Raw genomic sequence first — 7061 nt, forward strand, 5'->3', positions numbered from 1 at the left:
AAAAAAAAAAAAAAAAAAAAAAAGAGGCAAGTAGCATTAAGATGATGCAGATTTTTTCCTATAGAAAATAAAGAATCACTAAAGGGTTTTATGCTGAAAAAAGAAAAGTTCAATTTACATTTTAGAGAACATCCTCTAGTAGCTATGTGAGGAACAGATTTCAGGCTAGTGGTCTAAGAATAAGATGGTGGGGATCTGAAACAAGAGGTAGGTAGCATGAATGAAAAAGTGAACAAAGTTTTAAGAATCACAGTGGAAACCATCATGATGCCAGGTTGAAGGTCAATGAAAACTTTTATACTTTATCATGACGAGAGAATGCTAATCACTACAGTTTAGACTCCTTGATGAGAGTCTTAAGTAGATGACCTTACTGACATCTTGGCCTGATAGTTCCTAATTATGAATAAATTTCAGTGTACTGTAGACAAACAGAGTAAACTTATCACTAGGAACTGCTGCATATTCCAAAGCTCAAAATCTGAAATCTTTCTGGCTGCTCCTGTACGTATTAACTTCTTATTCTTGCATCTATCCCAACCAGTCTCTCTAAAACTGTAATTTTCTTTTATCACAACTTCTTGTTTCTGTAACTAACTTCTTCTGGCATTCAATTTACAAACAATTAATTGGTTTCTCAGCTAGCCTTGGGATGACTATGTTAGTGACTGTCCCTGCTTTCAAATAGTTTATGATCTATTGGGAGCAACAAATATATATGCCAAAAGACATGTACAAAAAAAATTCAAAACAATTCCAAAAAGAGGCAAAAAATAGATCATTTTCAAGAAATATTTCTGAGGCCCTTAATATGGCTAAAATTTTGATCAGAAGAAGGGCAGAGATAGTTTAGTTGATATTCCAAAACTTTTATTTATCTCTAATTCTCTATCGCATGCCTTATAGCTCCAACTGTATACTTCTACTCTTCATTTTCAAACTCGTCACTTTTCTCAATCGGTTGATTACTCTTGCTTCATTCTTTGAGAAGATTGAGGACTACATGTACTCCATCAAATTCTGTCTTCTCCATTTGGAATTTTATCTGTATACTCTGCCTTCCTCTTATTTAACAGGAAGATGTACCCTTAGGCCTTTCAACTTGTGGCCACTACTTAAAAGTGTATTTTCAATGGAAATGACAAGCATTTGACTGTCATACAGAAATGGCACTCTGTAAATGGCAATTCCTACCTGGTCTGAGGCAAATACCTGCCAATATACAGTCACGCACTGCATAATGACATCTTGGTCCATGATGGACTGCATATAAAACACTGGTCCCAGAAGATTCTAATACCATCTTTTTACTGTATCTTTTCTGTGTTTAGATTTGTTAGATACACAGATACTTACCATTGTGTTACAACCGCCTGTGTAACCTAGTAGCAACAGACTATACCAGGGGTCCCTAACCCAGGGACCACAGACTGGTACCTTCATGGCCTGTTAGAAACCAGGCTGCACAGCAGGAGGTGAGATGCCAGCAAGTGAGTGAAGCTTCATCTGTATTTACAGCTGCTCCCGATCACTTGCATTACCGCTTGAGCTTGGCCTCCTGTCAGATCAGCAGAGGTATTAGATTCTCACAGGAGCACAAACGCTATTGTGAAGTGTGCGTGTGAGGGATCTAGGTTGCATGCTCCTTATGAGAATTGAATGCCTGATGATCTATTGCTGTCTCCTATCACCCCAAGATGGTACTATCTAGTTGCAGGAAAACAAACTCAGGGCTCCCACGGATTCTATATTATGGTGAGTTGTATAATTATTTCATTATATATTACTATGTAATAAGACTAGAACAACAAATGTAATATGCTTGAATTATCCCAATGTCTCCCCCAACTCACCCCAGTCTGCAGAAAAACTGTCTTCCATGAAACCAGTCGCTAGTGCCAAAAAAGTTGGGGACTGCTGGGCTATGCCATACAGCCTAGATGCATACTAGGCTATACCATCTAGGTTTGTGTAAGTATACTCTATAATGATCAAACAAGGACAAAATTGCCCAAAGATGCATTTCTCAGAACATATCCCTGTTGTTAAGCGATGCATGACTATACTTGTATACACAAAATAATGAGACACTCCTTTATCCCCTTCCATAATTGCCAGTCATTTCAGTGTAAGGGTCCCACCATGGAAATTCATACCTTCCTAAGCTGATGAATATAACGTGCTTATCAACAACAATTACAGCAAACCTATGATAATCCCTTCTCCTCCCAAATGTTGTTTGGGGCAGGAGCTAAATGATATACATCTGCGCCTTTAGAGTATCCCAGATTTTACATAATTAGCAATGTTTCTTTTGGAGAACTGACTCCTACATTTCAATTTTTGCCTTCGGGTTCTTTCATTTCTCAAGTGGCAATTACAATGCTTCAGACTTTGGCTTAACGAGTAGTTTCCTGATTTAAACGACTGCCACCTTCAGATAAATTTAACTTTTTAACTTCTATAGCATTGTGTACTAACAGCTTGTCTTCACACAACGCCACTGGGCTGTGTTCTCAACTTACATTCATTTGGTCACCCCAAGAGGTCCTAATGAGTTTCCCAGGCACCAGCTGTGACATAATTCATCTTCCTGGCAGCTAAAACTGCCAGTGTTCTCTGGGCCTTCCCTTTTGCTCTAAAGTACAGGTAATTTTTTTTTCTTTTGGCAAGGATTCAGCTGCAACTGGTGCATATATTATGAACATATGCCGTCAAAAGGAAAGAATTCTCTGACAGAGGAGAAGGTGTATAAAAAATTTAAGTGACTGGCCACCTTAAAAACTAATGGGAAAATTTTCTCAGTCAAGTGTCCTGCACAATTTACTGAAGAAAAAACGGGGCTTAGCTTTAAATACTGCTGGCACACTGGAGAAGATAAGCTAAGACAACTAAACATATTGAAAGGTTAGGTGTGTTTCTGATTTTGGCATTTACTGAATGGTAATACTACTATGAAGCAACAGAGCAGAATTTCATTAAGCCCTCAGCACATACATCACTAACATTTAGTTTTGGTCATATCTGATGACAACTCATGTACCCCCTATATCACCACCATCTAACAAAACCATGATAGCTGTCTTCAGCAACAGGGAAGCTGACCTGTCCTTTGACCCACAGTTTCATAAAAGCGTTCTACCCTATTTATCCATAAAAATTTAATTTGACCTCTAAAGAAAAATCCTCTAGAAAATGTAAACACCTTAAGACGATAATGATCATTTTCCTGTCAATAATTTATGTGATACTGAATACTATAAATACTAATTTCACAAAGGGCTAAAAAAAAAAAATCACACATAAAGCTGTCTATAATATAAAAAATAACTTTTTAATTGAAGAAAAAATACAAATCCCTACAAGCTAAGTCCATTTTTAACGTTATAAAAAATTTAACATTTTAAAAAAATTTAACATTTTTAATGTTATAAAAAACTTGATTTATTTGAAAATAATTTGCTTAAAATGCTTGTTCCAAATTTTCTTACCATTAATTTATTAATCCTGTTTAATATCAAAACTGAGATGATCTATTTTAGGCTGTACACAAATGTCAATAGTGAAGTCACTTAAATGCCAATTGCTTTCCACAATATACTATATATAAACGCCAAGATAAAGCTGTTCAGAGTTGCCAATAACATGAAACTTTACATATGTTTTCCTCTCAATATCTTAATATCAATAATGGAAACATAATTAGGCACATTTTTCCATCAAATACAGTAATTAACTATTAACATGAATTATGCTCATCTATGAAGTAATTATTTTCTCAAATTATATAAGCAATACCCTTATCAATCCACAGACTGCCTGTGTCCCAGTTAACACAGTAACTCAAAGAATGAACCACCTTAGCATATTTTATAATCAACTGGAAAAAAAAAGGATCTCTCTAATTAATTAGGTTATTAAAAAAAATTAAGAGTTAGTGTTATGTGAAAAGAAAAAGTTCCAAAGAAATGGCTCTGTGGCTCCAGAAGTGGGTAATCCTTCACTAAAGAGCCATGAACAAAACTGATCCTAGACTCACTTTAGACACAGAAATTATGACTAAGCATAATTAGAAAAGGACCAGAAAGGACAACTTACAAAAACATAGGTTCCTGGGGAACAGGAATTATAGCTAGTTAATTATAGCTAGTATTTATATTTCATGACATTTAGAAGTACGTGCTAAATAACTCATGTGTCCTATAAAATACTGCGTAGATGCTGGAAAAAAGCAATCTTTAAATTTCTTTAAAATATTTCAGAATTTGCTTTACTGAAATACTTTAGTAGATAAAATATGAGAGAAAAAAATCTTTAACATTTTTCTCAATTTAAATAAAATTACAATGTACTGTTGTTTCAGCATATTAAAAACGTTTTGAAGACCAAAGCAGATCACTTGAGCCCAGGAGTTTGAGACCAGCCTGGGCAACATAGCAAGATCCTGCCTGTACAAAAAACAAAAAGGTTTTAGCAGGGCATAATGGTGTATACCTGTAGTCCTGGCTACTCTGGAGGCTGAGGAAGGAGGACCACTTGAGCCCAGGAGTTTGAGATTACAGTGAACCTCAGCGACAGTCTCTTAAAAGGTTAAAACAAAACAAAACAAAACAAAACACTAATATAAGCTATTTAAAATAAGCTTTTAAAATGTGAATAGCAATCAAACATTGTATGATTTTTCTATTAAAGATTTTAAAATACTTACATGTACCCTCATGTTCTGAATCTCTATCCTATAGATAAGAAACTTGTTCTTCTCTCTCTACACAAAGCTTATATTCCTTATAAAGTCCATATACATTAACTGATCTAGCTCCTTGTTGAACTCTAAAATTCCAAAATCCCCCTATAAAAATCAATTTATAACCAAATAAAAACTTTTTCTGGCTTGATCTTGGCAGTCCTCAAAGTTGATTCTCAAAATAAATAAATAAATAATGCATAATGTAACATCACTCATCAAGGTGGTTTCCATCAAGTCTTTTGCCAAACCCTCAGGTCCCTTACTTTGTCATGGACATATTTATCTTACTATCACTAATGAAAAAGATCAATCCTGCCTTTCATCTAACTCTCCACTGTAAATACACAGACCCAGAGTATGTGAGGCTGGGAGGGAAAAAAGTGGGAATCACAAAAAGGGGCAGAATGATACACACCTTTCCTCCACGATAAGTTTCCTGCCTCCATACCCTCAGGGTCTCTCAGCATCTCTTTCAAATGTCTTACAGTCTTCCATTCTCCACTTTAACCATTCCAAACATATATTCCCTTTTTTCTATCACTGAGGACCTGTCTTTGCTCCTAAAGGTTATCAATGTCTCGATATATATTCACATTGTCAGGGCTAGAAGTTGTAGTCCTCACAAGACAGTGATAACGACTGAAACTTCCAACCCTGACAACTATGAATATATATATCAAACTCCACTCAGTTGCATATTTCCATTGTATTTTAGAAGTATTACTCTTCTTTCTGTTTAAGACTAATAGTTTCTCACTTGCTCTAAGATCCCTTCTTAAATTCTCAGGATACCTGCCTCATCAATTACCACCCCATTTCCCCATATCGGTCTTCTTTTCTACTGCCTTTTTGTCCTTAACCTATCTTTGTGCTCAAGTCCACCACATATTTTAAAAAAATTTTAAAAACTAATTAAAATTGGCCTTCAACATAGCATCCTCTCCTAGCTATTACCACTTTCCTCCACTCAGGTGAAGTTTTTGAGAGTGGCTGTATTTGTTGCTCTCAATTCTACAATTCTCCTTAATTGTTGTTTCTCGAAATACTGGTATTTGATTTGCAATTCTATTACTCAACTAAAAATTGCTTTTGGAGGTTTCTAATATTGCCGTAAATGCCAAATCTCTCAGTCTTTGTTTTATTTGACATCTCCGTAGCAGCTGGCAATGTGAATCACTTTTTGTGCTATGCTGAAATGCTGGAGTTCCCAATGGAACTATCCCAGACTGCCTTCTCATTTTACATCCTCTATGGCCTCAACTATCATCCATAAGTGGAACATTCCCAAATTTTTGTTGCTAGCCAAGACTAACATACAAGCACTTGAGCCATATGTAATTCAGCTACCAATATATATCTCTACATACCATATACACCCCAAACAACATTCAGAAACTGAATTCACAATCTTTCTTCTAAATCTGCTTCTCATTTGCTGGTTGGCTGACTGCACTACTTCCTAATCAGTTAGAATTTGGGGGTTATATAAAATTCCTCCCTAGGTTAATAATTTACATTGACTTATTGCAGTAGGAAGGCAACCCAATAAACGTCCTCACTTTTCCCATTGCCAAAATGGGCATAAGCATGCCTATCCTCATCTACTCTACCAATAAATCAGTAAGAGACATCAAATGATATGTTCAAATACTTGATTAATCAGAGGTAATTATAAATTCTTTCTCAGTGGTTGAAGAAAGAGAAAAGGCACACTATATCTGCTCCAAACTCAGACCAACAGGGTCTTGATGACTGTTTGGCTCAACTTTGAAAACTCCCAATACTGGAAAGTTAAAAGTCTCATTGTATGGGGCCAGTAAGCTTCAGAGCTTAAATTAATTTTTTCAGAATTCTGCTAATGACCACAGAGGGCTCAAAATAAAGCTATTTAACCTATAATAATTTTATTTCTCTGTTGACAACATAATTAATTTTAAAAACACACAAATGCCTACAAACTATGTTCAATATGAAATGAGAGAAACAAAAAGATGATTCAGTTCTTGCCCTCAGTAAACTTATCATCTAGTTGGAAGATTCTAAGTTCACACAAATACCATAGCATAAAAAGCCTGTAAGTATAATCAGTAGATTATACAAAAATTCTTAATTTTAAATAATAAAGAACAAACTGTCAGGCCCAGGCAGGCAGATCACGAGGTCAAGAGATCGAAACCATCCTGGCCAACATGGTGAAACCCCGTCTCTACTAAAAAATACAAAAATTAGCTGGGCGTCGTGGCATGCGCCTGTAGTCCCAGCTACTTGGGAGGCTGAGGCAGGAGAATTGCTTGAACCTGGGAGGTGGAGGTTG

At 35.8% G+C, this 7061-nt stretch overlaps 1 protein-coding gene across 4 annotated transcripts in view; it reads right to left on the minus strand.

Moving 5' to 3' along the window:
- The window catches only part of EML4 (EMAP like 4), a 157759-nt gene that overhangs the window by 73394 nt on the left and 77304 nt on the right, over nucleotides 1–7061 (minus strand). The window lies entirely within an intron of this gene.

This window comes from Cebus imitator, unplaced genomic scaffold (assembly GCF_001604975.1).
Source record: "Cebus imitator isolate Cc_AM_T3 unplaced genomic scaffold, Cebus_imitator-1.0 Scaffold172, whole genome shotgun sequence".
Classification (NCBI taxonomy): Eukaryota; Metazoa; Chordata; class Mammalia; order Primates; family Cebidae; genus Cebus; species Cebus imitator.